Below are 20873 nucleotides of genomic sequence, written 5' to 3' on the forward strand. Positions count from 1 at the left end.
GACACTCTCACGTAATAATGAGTTTGGGCTATACACGCCCCGGAGTCTCAGGAGCGCCGGCCTCAGGCCTTGGGGCTCCCTCCCACGCCTAGTGGCAGCACTTAGCTCCACGCTGATGAGAAGACATCGAAGACTAGATTAGGTGCCAGACGCGGCTTTTTCATTTGCTTTCCGCCGTTGGCTTGTTCATTCTCATTCGAAATTTTATTGAAGCTGTTGCCGTCTTTGGCTTGTGGTTCTTCGACTTTTCACTCTCCTACCTCGATTTCTCTTATGCAAGGCCTCGCGAGGGGGGGGGGGGGTCAGCCGAGCGCCCTCGCGAGTGTTCCTGTCCTAGTCGCTCAAAGGTTTCGCGACCTGGGTCCATTACAGGAGCACCCCTCCAGTCCGTGCCCCACGGGCACCGCGGCACGAACACAGGGCCTGGGTCGGTCGCCCCCCACGGCTGGGGCCGGGAACTATCCACGCGCGGGCACGTAGCCGGAAGGCACGATAACGGAAGAAAAACGATGGTTAACAGCAATAACCCAAACACGCCCCCACGGGGCTCCACACTACTGTCTTTTTACGCAGGAAAAAGGGAAAGAAAGAACGAATCAGGCGCAGCTCGCCTCACACCGGCCCGCAGGGAAGACTCGAGCTGCCCTCGGAGCTCAGGCCGACTCCCTCTCGCGCTTCACCGAGGCGCGACGGCGGGCAGACACGCTACCACCTCCCAAGCAGATACGACGGCGTGGAGGCTGACCGCGGCCACCGCTAGAAGAGTCGCCGCCTGAAGAAGAACCGGAGAAGCTTGGGGAACCCTGAGTGCCGCCAGTCGCGCGAGCGCTGTCCTCTCCATCATCGCCGGAGCTGGGTTCCCGGCCGCGGTCATCGTCCTCAGGGCAGCACCCTGCACGGCGACCATCTTACCCAAACACCCTCACATAGAGGGTGGCATCGCCGTCGAACTTGAAGTGCAGGGTGCATCGACGGATCAGGCCACGCGCGCGGGCAAATGTCTACCAACCGCGGGCCAGGGCCAGGCTACCGGCTACGGAGACCTCCAACGAAGCCCATGAGGCCCGGCTGCAGCAGCCATTAGCCTGGAGCCAGAGGCCGCCCGGGGCGCCGACCGGGAGCTCGCCGAGGAGGAAGCGAGGAAGTGGAAGCCGGGTGCTAGTCGGCTTCGCCGACCACACAACGAACTCCGGCAGCACCTCTGCAGCGCGAAAGAACGGCCTAGGGGGACGCGCGACCGAAGCGCGCCCCCCGGCCGCAGCAGTCCGCCCGTCACCATGCTGGAAATCGTCTCCGCGACCGCGGGGAGCTTCCGTGGTGGCCACAGGATGTTTGCGAGGGCGCCCTCAGTCACGCTTGGGCGGGGGAGAGGCAGGCTCTACCCGGCGAGCCTTCCCCTTCTCTGCGGCCGAGAACCTCCTCAACGGGGCCATGAAGAAGAAGGAGAAGCAAAGGGGGATGAACTGGAAGGGCGCGTGCCGATCCGTACTTATAGCTGGCGAGGGCCAACCGTCGGCCCCCACTATCACAGGTAATCATGACCCGCTTTGCATGCAGGGATTTGTCCAATCCGTGCAGTTGCCGAGGCGCCATGGGGAAGTGGATACGCCCACGTCCAATCAATCGCCACGCAGCGCCCAAGACCGCAGGCTGTTAGGGCCCGCGGCGCTTCGCTCTCGCCCTTCCGCCTCCCTACACAGCCAAGTTCGGGCGCGCCTTGGGCCCGGGGGCTACTGTCGGCGTTCTGGGAACGGGGGTCCCTAGACTTGCCTGCCTGCGGCCTGCGGCGTGGCTCAAAGGGGGGCCCAGCATGGCCCATCTTCATCAACACGGACCCAAGACCCTCGCGAGGGGCCAAGCCTCGCGAGGCGGACGACATGGAGCTTTCTCAGGAACGGCCTCACCAGGCTGGCTCGCGAGGAGGCGGAGAGATCAAGGCAGGGTACCTCACAAGGTGCCCGTGACGCAAGCCATGACGACCAAGGGCACCAGGCGGGCGCCAGCCCACGCAGTGTCCTCCTTTCCCCTTTGGTGCAAAGGGGGCAAGCGCAACCGCGGAGTACCGAGGCATCAGGCAAAGGTTGCCGTTTCGGTGCAACAAGACCAAGACCAGGAGGACCGCAAGACGGAGGTCATCGTGGAGCCCAAGATGGCGTCACCACCAGAGCTTTGTGCAGGCGAGGACCAACTTTAGTCAGGATAAGTGTACTAGATGTTCCCCTTCAAAATGGCCAATTGTTGGCGCCCTTCCCGCTCAATATTTGGGAAGAGGCCCAGGGCCATTGCCTATAAATAGGACTAGCCACCCACAAGGATAAAGGTTCGGGTTCGAGGTAAAAGGAAGGTTAGAGACAGAGATCGAGGATGAAGGATCGGATCGAAATCAGAGAGAGAGAGAGAAGGGTGACTGAACTCCTCCTAGCAGTTCGCCCCCCCCCCCCAGCAAAGAACAGACCCTCGCGAGGCTGTTCTTCCTTGTATTGTTCATCATCATCAGCCCAAGAGGCAATCCACCACACCACACACTGGAGTAGGGTATTACACCACAACGGTGGCCCGAACCAGTATAAACCCTGTGTCTCTTGTGTTGTTCTTTCCATAGCTCAGATCTTAGCGAGGTGGAGGGGTGCAGGTAGGTAGAGGGCGAAATCTCCGCGTGCACCCCAGTGTTCGAACCTCAAGGGTCTGCCGGAACCCAAAATCCGACAGTCTTCACGATCCAGGTTGCACTTCATAAGAACGGTGACACGATCACCATCTTTGTCTCGATGTTTTGCTCTGAGAACTCCAACTAACATGACAATGAGAGGAAAAGGAAAACTCCAGAAGGATCGATTTTCTCGAAGATTGAACAACTCAGGATCAACTCATGGCGTGAGACATTGAAACATCTCCCGAGTTGAGACACGAAACATACATCCAGAGGGATGGAGTGTAACAGATGATGAAGGTTCACTAGGTAGACAACAATTCCACACTTAGGAGGGTTGTGAATAGCGTCAACGTAGTAAGGAGTTGGTTGCCCTTCGGAACAAACGGGGCACCTTTGGGAAGATGACTGGTAGAATTATTCCCTTAAGTGGAAAAAAGAACTACTTTTGATACATCAATCATTGAAACTCTCTATACCAACCTAAGGCAATTCACAAACGATTGTTTGACAGAGTTCGAGAGAACGACATACTCAGGCTAGAATGGATGATGTGGACTACCTTGTTGAAGAAAACGCGATGGATGATTTGCTTATCATCGAAAATGGATGCCCATGGTAGGACCACTTCTGAAGATGATCCTGAACATAAATTGCTAGAAGGGCAAACCATGGGAAATTGGCACAATGGGGTGCAAGCTGGGAACAAAATGCAAATGTTGGGAATGTTCCAACCATCATATCTGCCTGAGATTCAGATCCGATTGGTGATAGGATACTTCAGACTCAGCATGTCTGAAAAGAAACTTTGCAACATAAATCGACGAGATGACGTTGCGAGATTCTCAAGAAATGAACTACGATGGTATGCTCCAAAACATGAGTTGGTTCTGCTACACACATGTGAACACGCTGTCCCAGACAAGCATGATCACATGGTACTCTTGCAATAAAACACTACCGAGTTCTGATTAGGAACCATCATTGAGATAACGAAGTCTTGTGCATATCCGTCCGGGCCCTTCAGGATTAGCGCATGAACTTCTTTTCTTTGAACAAATCAATCAGTGGCTTGGTGTTCTAGGGTATACATATGGAGTGGAGGTAATTAATCTACCATACCATAGAATACATTCGCACATGCATAATTGACTTGGGATGGTACCAGAGGAAACAAAAACAGTCTTTCCCAAACTCACGGCGGCAACTTGCATCAAATGCACATGAATTTGAGGAAGTCACTTCTTCCATCCAAGAATAAGCTTCATGAGCGGAACACGAAGGCATTGCTTACAAAGTTTCCAACACTAGGTTGATGTTCAACATGAATCATGGGGGAGACAAAATGCTATTGATGGGTTCAACAGCAACTCATCGGAATTTCCATATCACTGGACTTCCACCGTCATGTAAACACGGTGATAGCATTGGTCAGACCAAAGATGTAATGGTGTATGCTCGTGGGATCAACCACGAGTAAGACAACATTACAAACATCGTTGGTTCTGATTTGAGTTGACGATAGCCCATACTCAAGTCAAAGTTTTGACAAGGAAATAGATCCAACAACTGATCACGAGGACCAATCGATGGAGATATCATCTTTCTTCAACACACACACACACACAAAAAAAAGAAGATATCCCTTAACATGAACTAAGTCGGACAAGCTTTATCTTCCCACTCTCCAAGTTGTTGTTTGGCTTAACCAACTAGCTCAGGGTATCCAACACAGATTCTTGGAGAATGGGTGGTTTGGAGGAAAAACCAACATGATCACGAACTCAACATAGCGGTCAGGTGACAACCTGGTAATACTTCCGAGAAGATATTCGGAACATCACGAACCACCAATATGTTACTAAGCTCGAGAATAATCTTGCTTTTCAGAGCAAGACGATATGATCAAATAAGCAAGGGATTGAATAATCCTAACTCATTCATCGAAGAGTGCACCGGAAATAAGGACTAGGTAGCACAATATATCTTAGAATGACGATTCAATAACCAACACGCTAAGAATGAGAATATTGTCCATTACTACCAAGCAACGAGTTGCTCGGAGTATTGATTTCACACATCACGATTCACTTGTTGGCATTCCGGTTAAAATAACATGGAACCGAGGAATGAATAATGATGGCAAGAAGTATCACTGTATCAAGAGTTCATAGGATGGTGTGCAGTTCCCATGATAATCTTAATATAAAGATGGTAATACTCCAAGGTAGAACAGAACAAAAGCTGGATTAATATTTGATCTACGGAACACAACTACTTTGACCCAATCCTAGAAATGGATGAGGTATTGGAGTTTGTTTCTCCTATTCATTCTGAACTAGAATGGCTTGACAGACCACAAGAATAATAAGCATCGATAACACGGATGCACAATTACTCCTGACTATCAATTGATAGATGATGGTTGGAATACAAATGAACAGGGACATTTTCTTGGGTTTATTTGAAGTAATTTTTAATGTTGATCTTTTCTAGAAATGATTTCTGAGGCTTTCCACTTTCCCCAATTCAACTTTCATAAATTTAAACATGATGCAAGATGATTGATGCAAGAACAAGCAGTGACTATACCAAAAGCTATCAGGACCCCGATTCCAAGTCACATCGATCTAGCCGGTAACACCTCATATCACTTTGCGGCCTCACGCATGGTATTCCCACGGGTGTCGCCTTACCATGGCCCGGGACCGTTTGCGCCTTTTGGCTCACGTATATGATGGTGTCGCTAGCATCCATATGACAGAGAACCCGGGCCGACATGGCTAGTCGTGAACCCAAAGCGGCACCAACCTATGGGGACATGCATACATGAATCACATCGAGCATGTCAGTCAGCAGCATGTGAATCCGGGCTGTAGCACTGGGCTAACAGGACTCCGGGAACCCGGGCTGTAGCAGGCTAGGCAGGACTCTGGATGTCACCGCGTGACATTTCCCCGAAGAGACAGACACAGGGACGAAGTGAAACACATGCCGGCCAGTCAAGTGTCTTGAGCAGTACTGCTGGGCTAGCAGGACTCCGGTGAACCGGGCTGTAGCGGACTACTATGGCTCATGGAAGCACTAGACTACATTTCCCCATAAGAGAGGCTGCCAAGGATAAACAACTAGATTGTCGGATCCCACTCATACCAAGCATTTCAATCATACACACGATATGCTCGATATGTGTAAATACAACATGGCATCACAACATAACTCTATGACTCAAGTATTTATTCATTAGGCTCCGAGGAGCAAGATATTACAAACATGGGTCTCATGACCCAACATTCAGAGCATACAAATCAAAGCACATGCGGAAGCTTAACATGTTTGAGTATAGACATCTATCAATGCAAAAGGCTTAGAAGCCTGACTATCTACCAGATCTTGCTGAGGGCACAAGATCGTAGCTGAGGTATCAAGCTAAACGTCAGAGTCCCCACGGAACTACCAGCGAGACTGGCGTCTCTCTGCAAAACATAAATTAAGCAAACGTGAGTACAAATGTACTTAGCAAGACTTACACCAGAACTAACTACATATGCATCGGTATCAACAAGGGGGGTGGTGGAGTTTAACTGCAGCAAGCCAGCTTTGACTCAGTGGCTAACCTGAACTACGACTGCAAGCATCTCTTTTGAGGTGGCGCACACGAGTCCACATATTCACCATTCAATACACCACTATGGATCTGCTCCCGTCTCCCGGCGAGAAGGCCATCCATAGCACTCACACTTATCTTGCGAGTTTTAGAGTATCCACTTCAAGTTATCTATGAACTGTATAGGCAACCAAGTAGTCCTTCACCACGGATGCGGCTATTCGAATAGGTGATGTTAACCCTGCAGGGGTGTACTTCTTCATACACGCTCTCACCACTTACCGCCGTTTACACGACATGTACTCAGCAACCTTCAAGCGGAAGCCCAACTAGGGTGTCGGCCACGGCCTACCTAAACACTCAAGTCTCTAGTCTAGGTTTATCGCCTATCTAGGTTCCATCCGCAGGGAGTCAGGCCGATGTTTCCACATACGACCCCGAACGATGTGTACAGGGTTCCCGAGACACCAAACGGCCGACTCGGTACACCGTGCCACGGTGTATCTACCGCATCATAGCCCACCCCTAGGGTCAGCGCTACGCACGGCCGCCAACACATATCCTATAAACACCAGAAACTAGTGGCAACTCCTGGACAGAGAACTAGGGTGGTTAAGAAGCCGAGAGGGTCCATTGGTTTCGGGCCCAATGCATGGTAGTAGCTGGTTCTTAAATCACACATACAGATCTTGGTGCTTAAGGACGGTTCCAATGAAACAACCCACCATGTATTCCTACATGACCTCTCATCGATACCTTTAGCAAATTGTGTTCAACACACTTAGCTCACACACAGTAGGACATGTTCACAGCTTTCCAATTCATCCCCGATGAATCAGACCTGAAACAACTCTAAGCAATAGCAGGCATGACAAACAAGCATGAATGAGTAGGCACATCAGGGCTCAAACAACTCCTACTCATGCTAGTGGGTTTCATCTATTTACTGTGGCAATGACAGGTCATGCGGGGGAAAGGGGTTCAACTACCGCAGCATGTAACAGCTGAATTGTTGTTGTCCTAATGCAGTAAAAGAGAGCAGGGGCGAGAGAGTGGGATTGTATCAGAATGAACAAGGGGGTTTGCTTGCCTGGCACTTCTGAAGATAGCATTGAGTCTTCATCAGTGTCAACGGTCACAACATCGGAACAACGTCTACCGAGGGGGAACAACACCGGCAACAGAGAAGGAAAACACAATCAATGCAATGCACAATATGATGCATGATCATGACATGTCAATATGCTGTGTTTTGAGCTAATGCAACTAGAAACATGTTAAATGAAGTTGGTTTGAACCCTAGGTTCAAATTCAAACCCCTTATGTGCTTTCTTAAATGCCATTTAATTGAATTGTCCTAAACAGCAGCCATAAGTTGTTCTAACATGCATGAAAATGGTACAAATGGATAGATTGGATTTTTGTGATCATTTTTCATAGATAATTTTTTTCATTCTGAGTTACAGTTGAATTTATATGAATTTTAGAAGTTTAGAACATTTTCTAAAATTTATAAATCATTTCTGATTTATTTTAATTCTAGAAAATGTTTACTACGTCAGCATTAGGTCATGCTAACCTCAGCAGGTCAACAGGGCTGCCCCGGGTCAAACCTGACCAGTGGGTCCCACACGTCAGTGTCATAGTGCTGGCTCGAGTCACAGACAGGTGGGACCGGTCAAAAGGCACGTCAACAAAGTCAATGCTGACAGTGGGTCCCACTGGGTTATGAACTAATCTAAACAGAAAATTAAACTAAACTAAACAGGCACAGGGCCCACATGGCAGTGGCACTAAGGGTGTTTAGCCGGGTCATTAGTGCTAACTAATCCGACGCCACGTCAGCAGTTGACGCCGGCGACCAAAGGCACGGCGGTGGCACGCCGGAGTTGCTCGGGACGGCGCTACAGGCGGTGATTTGCAGCGCGGTTTGGAGCTACGACGAGCTAGCGTCCGCGCGCATCTAGTGGAGCAATCGGTTTCACTGGGGGTGACCTAAATCGACGGCGGCGAGCTCAAAGGCGGTAGCCGGAGTTTAGACATCAATGGAAAAGGGGCTACGGAGCACCAGGGGAGGAGCTGGTGAGTGCATCGTGCTTCTAGGGGTGCGCTGAGCGTGCTGATGAGCTCAGACGCGGGTGGCAGCGGCTGTGGCCACGGCGGCGCCATGGACGGTGGCAGCGAGCTTCGGCCGAGGTGGAAAACATGGCTAGAGGACGAACGTGTCGATAGGGAGAGGGGCGAGGGGCGTAGGAGCTCACAGCGGTTCCGCAGGGTTGGTCAGTGGGCTCGGGGAGGGGCCGGAGCAAGCGGGGCGGCGATGGAGATCTCCGGCGTCGGGAGGTTGAAGAAAACGGCGTGGAGGCGCTCGGGGGCGTCCGGCGTTGCACATCTCGACAAGGAGGAAGAGGGGTACTAGGCGGAGCTCTTGGGCATCTCAGGGCGTCGCCGGGATGGCGGTGTCCGCGGTGGTGGCGAGCGGTGGCGACGGAGGCATTCGGGCGGGAAGAACAGAGGAGGGGGAGAGCGTTCGGGGGAGTGAGAGGGAGAGCCAGACAGCTCTGGGGATCGCGTGGCGTCGTCCGGACGCGTCGAGGAGGGGCCAGGCAGGCAGGGAGGGAGGAGGTGGCCGGGCGCGTGCCAATGTGCCTCGGCCACGCGCGCTGCCTATTGGCGTGGGGAGGAAGACGACAGGGAGCCGGGAAGGTGGGCTGGGCCAGTCACTTGGGCTCCAGGTAAGGCCCAGGTACTATCTCTCTCTCTCTCTCTGTCTTACTCTTTATAAATCTTTCTATTTTCTATTTTTTTGCAGTATGTTTTGACTTAGTTTAAATACTAAATCACTTTATAAAATTCTGCAAACTTTTATGGGCACTATCTGACTTAAACTAGAGGCCCTCACCAAGTTTCAGAATATTTGGAGCTACCAAATATTTTGTAGCAATTAGTAGCTCCAATTCAAATAAGTATTGACTTAATTCAAAGACCCAAATAAATATTTCTGTGATTCCAAAAATATTGGTTTGAATTTTACCTCTTGCCAATATTTCCAGAAATGAACAGGGACATTTTCTTAGGTTTATTTGAAGCAATTTTTAATGTTGATCATTTTTTAGAAATGATTTCTGAGGCTTTCCACTTTCCCCAATTCAACTTTCATAAATTTAAACATGATGCAAGATGATTGATGCAAGAGCAAGCATTGACTAGCTAGGGGTGTGACACGATTAGTCATCACACGCGGAGCAGTGGCTTGAGGATATTGCTTTGAAGCATTTGCGGCAGTATCATGTGTGGCAGAGTCGTCATTGGTGGAATATGATACAGCTTTGCGAAACTGTCCATCGAATGGACGAGTGCCTTCATCTATAACAACAGCCTTTCCCTTCTCAATCGGGGGCAAATAGCTGAGATGATTTTGGCAATCAGCTTTGTAATGAATTGAAGACCTTGATATGATGAATCTCATAATCCAAGGAGCGTAAGGCTTCAACTCAAAAGGTGATAGAGCTACATTGGCGAAAGTCCTCATGAAGAAATCGTGGTAGTTGATAGGAATACCATGTATGATATTGAATAGCAGATTCTTCATGATGCCAACAACTTCTTCGTCATCAGAGTTGTGGCCCTTGATCGGATTGAGGAGTTTGGTCAATATTCTGTATATTGTCCTTGGCACATAGAGCAATTGCTTGACGAGGAACATGGTCTTTGGAGCTTGGCCAGGCTTCAAAGGCTTCATCAGCACTTGCATTAGATGATTTGAAAGTTCTGTTTCATCATAGATGCACCTTGCACCTTCAGTGGGAGGACTAACTGGAACGACATGAAGTAATTCAGAGGCCGGACCTTTGTAGTGAGTGTTTTCTGTCATCCAGTCAAGCACCCATGAATTCACATCTTCAACATTGCCTGTGATGTGCAACATGGCATAGAACTGAAGAATGAGTTCTTCATTCCAATCACAAATGTCGGTGCAGAAGTTAAGTAGCCCAGCGTCATGAAGAATACTAAGGATTGGGGTGAAGCATGGAAGAGACTCCATATCGACCAGAGGAATTTGCTCATGGTCAAAGACCTTATCCTTATCAAACAGCTGCGAGGAATAGAAATTCATTTGGCTGGTAGTCCAAAAACGCTTGCGACGGAGTCGAGCAGAGTCATATGGATCTTAGTCAGTGAAGTAATGATGCTCAGCAAAGAAGTCATCAACTTTGAATTTTTGCTTGTTGGTGTGAGGATTCTGTGCTTGGGATGAAGATTAACAGTTGAAGTCTTCGCAGCCTCTTGAAGCACAACCTCTGGAGTCACAGGCTGAGGAATTTTAGTAGCAGTTTCATCAGCAGCAGCCTTGGTCTCCATTTCTTTAGCACTAGCGGCTGGAACTTCTTCGGGAATAGGAACAAGTGAGGCTTGATATCCTTCAGAGCCCGTATGAATTTCTTCGATTCAGACCGGGGACTTAGGAAGTTGGTGCAAAGGTGTTGTCAGAGGTGAATTGGGGTGATGACTTTCCCAATAGTCATCATTCAGGATAGGAGTTGATGACCCAATGTCCACATCCTCATCTTCTTCATCAATTTCTTCAAGGCCTGCCTCATCAACAGTGAACTGAGGCATGGGCGATGATAGCAGCGGAGTAGAAGGGATATTATCCACTTCAATTTCTTCATCCAACTGCTCTGACGAAGCAGCAGAAGGATTTTCCTCATCACTGTCATCCGAAATGACGTATTCCTCACCAAAGGGAACAATCTCTTTTGATGTCATGCTTGATATCGGAACAACATCAATTGGGTTCTCGAATGAGCTCATCAAAGTCTTCACTTTCTTAGGAGCTGGAGACTCTGAGGTTGTAGATGCTTTCCTTTTCTTCACATCTGCCTTCTCTGCAGCTTTGGTCTTCTTCGCTTCTGATGCAGAAGGAAGGTTAATGTTTTTCATCTGTGATGACGTTGCAGGAGGAGCATATGAAATAGTTTTAGTTTCTTTAGGTGCAACTGATGCAGTCGCCCTGGCAGGTTCAGATTCTTCAGGCACACTAGCAGTTTCTTCGACTGGCCTGGTTTGTTCTTAAGGCGCAACATTGGAGGTTGCCTTGGCAATTTCTTCAGAGGCTGGAATTTCTTCAGCAGCCCTGGTACTTTCAGAATCATCAACGGTCCGATTTTCATCAGCTGTGCTTGCATGTTCTTCAGTAGGTTGAGCAGATGTCTCAGCATGAGGAATTTCATGCCGCGTAGAGGCTGCAACATTTGGAGTGAAGGTCTTGGTCAGCTTGACGAATCTGACTTTGGCTCCCAGCCAATCAACATAGTATCTGTCAAATTCATCATTGAGGCCCTTGATCTTTGTTTGCACGGATACAAGTTCATCAGGAGATAGCTTCAGAACATTGTTCTTCAAAAAGCGCTCTTTCTTGTACTAAGCTTTCTTGACTTTCCTCCCCTGTTCAAATTTCCATTTTTCCTCATTAATGAAGGCCGACAACACATGATTTTGGCCAGGAGTGAGGTTCAGCTCATGCAAAGGAGTATTGGGGTCCTTGTGCCATATGTCGATGAAGTCGAGGACCAACTTTGGATCCAGCATAAGTGGCACATTACTACCTTTGGATCTAGCGGCCCTTCACTGTCTGTCTCTGATGATTTCAGCTAGTTCTTCATTATCAGCTTCGTCTTCACTAGACGGTACTTGAAAAGCAACCTGCTATTTGTGAGGACTTGGTCTTGTGCCTCGTCCAGCAGTGGCCTTCTTCAGCAAGGTTGGGCCTGTAGAAGATTGTGGAGGAGCTGAAGAACTTGCAGATGCCCCTGAAGCAATATATATTCCAGTGGTCCATTGGCAAGAGGCAAGATGCGCAGGTCCGAGGACTTTGCAGTTGTTGCTGAGGATTTTGCAGTGGGGACTGGAGCTTCTTTTGAGGAAGTAGCTTGAGGAATAGGCCGCGAGGGCATAGAAGTGCTTGGCCATGAGGGCATAGCAGCTGAGGAACCGGGCTTGTGAGCAGGCTTCTTTGGCATAGCCTTCTTAGGCTTGCTAGCAGAGGCCTCAGCAGCGACAGAAGTAGAGTCTTCATTGAATTTCTTCACTTCTTCTTTGGCCATTTTGGCCAACTTAGCTTGCCGCTTTGCCCATTCTTTTGGAAAATCCTCACCACGCTTGATGCTAGAGGGATCAGCTTCTTGGCCTGGTGCCAATGGAGGTCTTGGGCATGGAGGGTGTACGGCGAATTTCTTCATGTACTTTGGAGTCACATATCTGTACTCCCTCCATTCTCGGGCCCATCTCCTCTCTATCCTCTGAATGCGCACTTTGCGCTCATTCTTTGTCTCCGTGCCATGAATTGCTTCATCAGGAGTGTAGTACCATCCACAGATATCATCAGGGATCTTGAAATCAGTATTCACTTCTGGTCTCTTGCCTCCCTTCTGAGGTCTTTTGCCATCAGCCATTTTCTTCACTTGTGGATTTTGAACAATCTATTTTTCAGAAGAGGTATGCAATTTGTCTTCGAGGAATGCTATAAATGAGTTAAGTTGATGAGAACCTAGAGATTCAGCAGCGGACATGTGTACCTGTGAACAAAGTATATGTGCAAAGAACTTGGAGAGGTCATATGCGTTCTCACATGTTTTTCAAAAGATACAAGTTTGAGGAATTTGACCAGGGGTGTCTTGAGGAATTTCACTAAGCGTTCTTGACTTAGGTTCCAGAGTTGTATAGGTTGAGAATCCACACAATTGAGGAATCTTGAGGAAAAACGTTGCTTAGAGAAACAGATCAAGAACTGGTGTGTGGTGTACAAGGGTATGGAAGTTGAAGAATAAACACCTTTTGAAGATTTTTTGGAAATCATCAAAATCAACAAGGGCAGTAAAAATAGATTTTATTTACCCGTGATGAAGAACACGACGAACTGAGAGCAGAAGTGGAGAAGCTCGTCCGTTTAAATCGTCCACGCCCTAACTTGGCGGCGGAAGACAGCTATGGCGGCGGCGGAGTGAAGATTTCTGCGGCCGCCATGAGTACGATGACGACGAGGTCGAGGTAGTGAAGCTCTTCCTCACCGGCGATGATGGAAGGTAGCGGTGGCGCTAGGTCAGAGAGCTCGAGCGGGATAAATGAGGTCAGAGGAGGGTGAGGGGTATTTATCGCCAAGGTGAAAAACCGCTCGTCCAAGGAAAATGGACGAACGTGTCCCTGACCCTTCTCATCCTAGCGACATGTGTCACCCACGTACTGTGAAGTGGAGATCGTGTTAAATCGTGGGTGAATATAATAATATCATCGTGGGATGCAGAACGGTTTGAGCGGCAAAAGCCGAAACTCAAGATATGAAAATTTTAATGTTTCATTCGCAAATTCTTCAGCTGACAAGGACACAGTGATGATTTTGAATGGGTTTCAAATAGAACGCACATGAAGAATTTGTGAACAGACTGGGTTGAGTTTAGCATAGAGGGGGAAGGTGATACGTCTCCAACGTATCTACAATTTTTTATTGTTCCATGCTGTTATATTATCAATATTGGATGTTTTATAATCATTTTATAGTTGCTGTTTTTTGCATGTTTTTTACAACGCAGAAAATCAATACCAAAGAGAGTCCAAATGTAGCGAAACTTTACGAAGATTTTTATGGGCCAGAAGACACCTAATGGGCCAAGGCAGCGCCTGGGGGGGGGTGCTCCGATGGGAGCACAACCCACCAGGGCGCGCCTGGAGGCCCAGGCGTGTCCTGGTGGGTTGTGCCCACCTCAGGTGCCCTCGGACCGCCTCTTTGCTCTATAAATACCCCAATATTCCAGAAACTCTATGGGAGTCGACGAAAATTAATTCCAGTCGCCGCAGAGTCTAGAACCACCGGATCCAATCTAGACACCATCACGGATGGGGTTCACCACCTCCATTGGTGCCTCTCCGATGATGCGTGACTAGTTCTTTGTAGAGCTTCAGGTCCGTAGTTAGTAGCTAGGTGGCTTCCTCTCTCTCGTTTGATTCTCAATTCAATGGTCTCTTGGAGATCCATATCATGTAACTATTTTTGCGGTGTGTTTGTTGGGATCGGATGAACTTTAAGTTTATGATCAGATCTATCTTTCTATATCCACGAAGAACTCTTTTATGCATGATTGCTTATAGCCTCGTATTTCTTCTCTAATATTTGGGTTTTTTTGGCCAACTTGATCTATTTATCTTGCAATGGGAAGAGGTGCTTTGTAGTGGGTTCGGTCTTACGATGCTTGATCCCAGTGACAGAAGGGGAACCGACACATATGTTTCGTTGCTACTAAGGATAAAATGATGGGGTCTATCTCTACATAGATAGATCTTGTCTACATGTCATTGTTCTTATTGCATTACTCCATTTCTCCATGAATTTAATACAGTAGATGCATGCTGGATAGCGGTCGATGTGTGGAATAATAGTAGTAGATGCAGGCAGGAGTCGGTCTACTAATCTTGGACGTGATGCCTATGTAATGATCATTGCCTGGATATTGTCATGATTATTTGAAGTTCTATCAATTGCCCAACAGTAATTTGTTTACCCACCGTTTGCTATTTTTGTCGAGAGAAGCCACTAGTGAAACCTACGGCCCCCGGGTCTCTTTCTCATATTATTTGCCTTTGCGATCTATTTTTATTTGCCTTTTATTTTCAGATCTACTCAACAAAACATACAATAATACCTTTCTGCAATTTATTTTATTTGGCGTTCGATCTATCAATATTTACAACTCTCTCACGTCCGTTTGCCAATTTTTGGCACCGTTACCCGAAAGGGATTGACAACCCCTTTTACACGTGGGCTGCGAGTAGTTGTTATTTGTGTGCAGGTGCTGTTTACGTTGTGTTGCTTGGTTCTCCTACTGATTAGATAACCTTGGTTTCACATTTGTTGGAAATACCTACCGCTGATGTGCTGCATCATCCCTTCCTCTTTGGGGAAATACCGACGTAGCTTCAAGCGACATAAGAGGGTCCGATCACATTCACTTAGCAGAAAAGTCAACTTGAAGAATTAGCAATAAGTGAATGCTGTAGAGGACTAAAAAACTCAAATATATATATAGTCAATGAAGAACACACTCGGAAAGAGTGAAGACTTTGCAAAGTTGAAGAATTTCTACAACTGAGGAATTTCAAAAACTCAAATTCAAGATTTTCAACTTTTGTTGGTGGCGTGACCCACCGTATAAGAATGATGATTTTAGACGCTCGTACAATTGTCGTAGGGCTCTAAGAATCAAATTCTTCGTTAATTTCTTCACACTTAGAGGGTTAGTCTTCATTGATTGAAGAAAAACGTTACTTCGTGTGTTGCACATCTAAGTCATCAATTTTGCATAAGTGTTAGGATGTGTGTCTTTTTCAAAGAACATTCAAAGATTCCAAGATATTTAGCTCACACCGCAACTTCCTTAATCTCTTCAAATCCAAGGGCTTTGTGAAGATACTGGCTAGCTGTTCTTCAGTCTTCATGAGCTCAATAGAGATGTCGCCCTTCAACACATGATCTCGAAGAAAATGATGACGAATCTAGATGTGCTTTGTGTTCGAGTGCTGAACTGGGTTATGAGCAATCTTGATGCCACTCTCATTGTCACAGTAGAGTGGCACATCCTTCACATTGATGCCATAGTCCTTGAGGGTTTGCTTCATCCATACCAATTGAGCACAGCATGAACCAGCATCAATGTACTTGGCTTCAACAGTAGAGAGTGATACGCAGTTCTGCTTCTTCAAGGACCAACATACTAAGGATCATCCAAGGAAATGGCATGTGCCTGATGTTGACTTGCGATCCACACGCTCACCAGCATAGCCAGAGTTAGAATATCCAATGAGATCAAAAGCCGAGCCCTTGGGATACCATAATCCAAGTGTTGGAGTGTGAGCTAGATATCGAAGAATATGCTTCATAGCCTTATGGTGTGATTCCTTCGGTGTAGCTTGAAAACGGGCACACATACAAACACTAAGCATAATATCTGGCCTAGATGCACATAGATAGAATAAAGAGCCAATCATGGAGTGGTATACCTTTTGATCAAAGTCTATACCATTTTCATTAGTGCATAGATGGCCATTCGTGGTCATAGGGATTTTGACGCCTTTGCAATCTTGCATGTCGAATTTCCTCAACACATCCTTGAGGTATTTCTCCTGAGATATGAAGATGCCATTGCGTTGTTGACGAATTTGAAGACCTAAGAACAATTTTAATTGTCCCATCATAGACATTTGATATTCCTCAGTCATCATATAGGCAAATTCGTCACAGTAACGTTGGTTAGTACATCCTAAGATAATGTCATCAACATATATTTGGCACACGAATAATTCATCATCATAGGTTTTGGTGAAAATAGTTGGATCAAGTGAACCTGGTTTGAAGCCTTTCTTCATGAGGAACTCCTTCGAAGTATCACACCACGCCCGAGGGGCCTGCTTGAGGCCATAGAGAGCCTTATTGAGTCTGAAGACTTTGTCAGGATGCTTAGGATCTTCAAAACCTGGGGGTTGAGCAACATATACTTCTTCCTCAAGATTACCATTGAGGAATAAACTTTTCACATCCATTTAATATAAGATGATATTATGATGGTTAGCATAAGCAAGCAATATGCGAATAGCCTCAAGTCTAGCAACAGGTGCAAAAGTTTCATCGAAATCAATTCCTTCAACCTGTGTGTAGCCTTGAGCTACAAGACGAGCCTTATTCCTCACCACAAGGCCATTTTCATCTTGCTTGTTGCGGTAGATCCATTTGGTACCGATGATATTGTGCTTGCGTGGGTCTGGTCACTTGACAAGTTCCCAGACAATGTTGAGCTCGAATTGATGTAATTCCTCTTGCATCACTTGTATCCACTCAAGCTCGAGAAATGCCTCACCAACTTTGGTGGGCTTTGTGATAGAGATAAAAGAAAAGTTCCCACAAAAGTTAGAAAAATGTGAAGCCCTTGAGCGTGTGAGAGGACCTGGTGCGTTGATGTCGTCGATGATTTGCTCATCTGCACTTCATTTGCGATGTGAGGATGAGCAGGTTGACGACTTTGAGTGGGCTCAACATTTTCTTCGGAGCCATTTTCTTTGGGTGCACCAGCATGATGTTCTTCATGTTCTGGAATGACTTCTTTAGCAGATTCTTCGGTTGGTATGGCATCCTCAGTATCCTTGAGCTTAATGGATTCCTCAGGTGACACTTCATCTAGCACAGGAGGTAGGTGCTCCCTTTGTGAGCCGTTAGTTTCATCGAACCGCACATCTACAGTTTCAACAACCCTATGGTGAACGGTGTTGAAGACTCTGTAGGTGTGCGAGTCCTTTCCGTATCCAAGCATAAAACCTTCATGTGCTTTCGGTGCAAATTTAGAATTGTGATGAGGATCTCTAATCCAACATTTAGCACCGAAGACTTTGAAATAACTCGCTTTGGCTTTCTTGTCAGTGAGGAGTTCATATGAGGTTTTTTGAAGAATTTGTGAAGATATACCCTGTTGATGATGTGGAACGCAGTATCAATTGCCTCAGGCCAGAAGCGAGGCGGCATTTTGTATTCAACAAGCATTGTGCGAGCCATCTCAACGAGAGTCCTATTCTTGCGCTGCATGACGTCATTCTGCTGAGGAGTATAAGGAGCAGATAACTCGTGAGTAATACCAAGTTTATCAAGATAGTCATCAAGACCAGAATTCTTGAACTCGGTCCCATTGTCAGTCCTAATGTGCTTGATCTTCACACCGAAGTTTGTTGAAGCCCTCGAGGAAAATCGTTTGAAGACTTCCTGCAGTTTACTTTTGTAAGTGATGATATGCACCCATGTGTAACGAGAATAGTCATCAACAATAATAAAGCCATATAAAGATGCAGCATTTGTGAATGTGGCATAGTGAGTTGGGCCGAAGAGATCCATGTGAAGCAATTCAAATGGACGAGTGGTAGTCATGATAGTCTTCGAGGGATGCTTGGACTTGGTCATCTTTCCAGCCTCGCAAGCTCCACACAGATGGTCCTTGAGGAATTTGACACCCTAAATGCCAATGACGTGCTTCTTCTTCGTGAGTATGTGCAAGTTCCTCATGCCAGCATGACCTAGTCGTCGATGCCATAATTAACCAGCCTTCTAAAGCTTTTGCAAGTAGACATGTGGTAGGTTGTGGTCCTGTAGAGAAATCAACAATATACAAGTCTCCTCTCCTAAAGCCTTCGAAGACTTGCTTTTGCCTTTGTCAGCGTAGGTGATATGCTTCAGATGCGATGGAGATAAAGCAGTGTCCATCAATAAGTTCTTGTCACCGGTCATGTGATTTTTACATCCACTGTCAAGGACCCACTCAGTAGCTTTGTGTTGATCATCCTGCAGATGAATTAGTGCAACTTACGAACTCATATACTTCATCAGTGAAGAATATGCATCAAATTCATCAGATTGAATTTCATCAAACAATACAACAGAAATAGCAGTATAAGGACGTGATAAATGAATATTCATTTCTTCATGATTAGCTTGTGTCCTTTCAAGCATATTCAGGTCTCCAGCAAATTCTTCAGACGTTTAAGTTCGCCTGGAGACCTGACCCTGCATAAGAGATTAGTTCTTTTTCTTCACCACTCACATTTGGACGGGTGGCAAAGAGTTCATCATTCTGTGAGCTCCATAAGAAAAAGGTGGCATAGAAGCCAGTCCACTTCATTTCACAGAAGAGGGGTTAGAGTAAGCATATGAATAAGTAGAGAAATTCTTCGAGGACTTATGAACATAATGATTTGAGGAACAATGCACATATTCATAGCCCTTAGACTTTCCCTGCGAAACAGAAGTGTTAGCACAGTGACGTTCATATGAGGATCTGGATCCATATGAGGCATTTCATCCACGTGAGGAATTTGGTCCATATGAGGACTTGGAGCCATATGAATACTTTGGTTCATATGAAGAATTTGATCTGGGGTTCCTATTCTTCACAGGTGGTGTCATGATGACATTCACCTGAAGACTTTCAAGGCACCTTTTGGGAACCCATATTTTCTTCATAGGGGGGCCGTTCCTGCAGTTAGTTCCAACATATCTAGCAAATACTTCACCATTCTGATTTTTGAACAGTTTATAGTTGGAGTCAAATGAATCATCAGAAGAATATGAAGATTCACATGTAAACCCAGATAGAGTGGATGGATCTACGGGAGGTCCTTTCGTACTAACCCATGAGGTTTTGGGATACTACTCAGGTTTCCAGTAGGTCCCATCAGCATTGAGTTTCCTCTCAAAGACAATACCCTCTTTTCTAGGGTTCCTGTTGAGGATCAGCTTTTTAAGCACATCACAAAGAGCCTGATGCCCTTTGAGGCTTTTGTACATGCCTGTCACATACAATTCCTTCAACCCTGCATTGTCAGTGATACTAGTGGTATCCTCAGATGAGGAATTTGTGACCATAGAGACAATTGAAGAATTTGCAGCAATAGAAGCATTTGAACTTTCAGGTGAAGAATTAGTAGATTCACGTTCAATGCATTTCAAACATGGTGGAATGAATTGAACCTGAGCGGAATTGATCTGCTGAGCAAGCAATGAATCACGTTCCTTCTGAAGAACTTCATAACTCACCCTTAGCTTCTCAAGATCTTGCTTTCTTTGAAGAAATTCATAAGAAAGCTTCTCATGACCGGCTAAGAGAGTGTTATGATGACTTTGAAGGTTATCAAACTTAGACTGAAGTCTCTGAAGATTTTCAGTCAGAGTTTGAGTACGATCCATTTCTTCACCCAACATATTTTGAACCTTTTCCAAAGCATTTTGTTGTTCAGTTGCAATATAAGCAAGCTTGGTATAGCTGGGTCCAAATTCATCACCAGATTCATCATCACTAGACTCAAATGAGAAATATTCAGTTACCTTAGCACCTTTTTCCATGAGGCATGGTGCAGATGATGATGGTTCAGGACCAAAATTCATCGTTTTGAGTGATTCCTTGAAATCCTCAAACCAGGGATCATGACGAGTTTGATGACCTTCATAGACGTCAGAGATTCGGTCCGAGATAAGCTTCGCATGGCAAAGATGCATAATATTCCTGAACTGATTTCGGGACAAGCAGGAGCAGATGATGTCCTTTGCCATGATGTCAAGTCGAGTGTACTTGCGAATATCATCAGCCTCTACCATCTTGAAAAGATCAGTAACACCAATCTGAGTGACGGTCCACAGCTCGCTGTTCATCGCCATGAGGCGCTTCTTCATCACGGCCTCCCACTTGGGATAATCATGACCATCAAAGATGGGGCATGTCACTTTGTTCATTCCTGCGGTTGACATAACTAAATATCCATGTGGTTATACCAAAATCACATATAACAAGGGAGTACCTTTCTCTGGTACCAATTGAAACTGCGTTATATCGACTAGAGGGGGGGTGAATGGGCGATTTTTACAAATTCGTCACTGAGGAATTTCTTTGTGAGGAAATTCCTAAGTCACGAACAACTAGCAGCGGAATAAGTACTCAGATGCAAGTGTAACAGAGTAGTAGCACAGCCATCATGATGAAATGAAAACATGCACAAAGTACAAGAAGCGTATAAACAGGATAAGTAGGCTAAAGA

At 46.4% G+C, this 20873-nt stretch overlaps 1 pseudogene; it reads right to left on the reverse strand.

The window, feature by feature from the left end:
- Positions 1-18861: 18861 nt before the first annotated feature.
- On the reverse strand, positions 18862-20571 carry LOC125518920 (uncharacterized; annotated as a pseudogene).
- Positions 20572-20873: the final 302 nt, after the last annotated feature.

Source organism: Triticum urartu, chromosome 7A (genome assembly GCF_056163025.1).
Source record: "Triticum urartu cultivar PI428250 chromosome 7A, HENAU_Tu73, whole genome shotgun sequence".
NCBI lineage: Eukaryota > Viridiplantae > Streptophyta > Magnoliopsida > Poales > Poaceae > Triticum > Triticum urartu.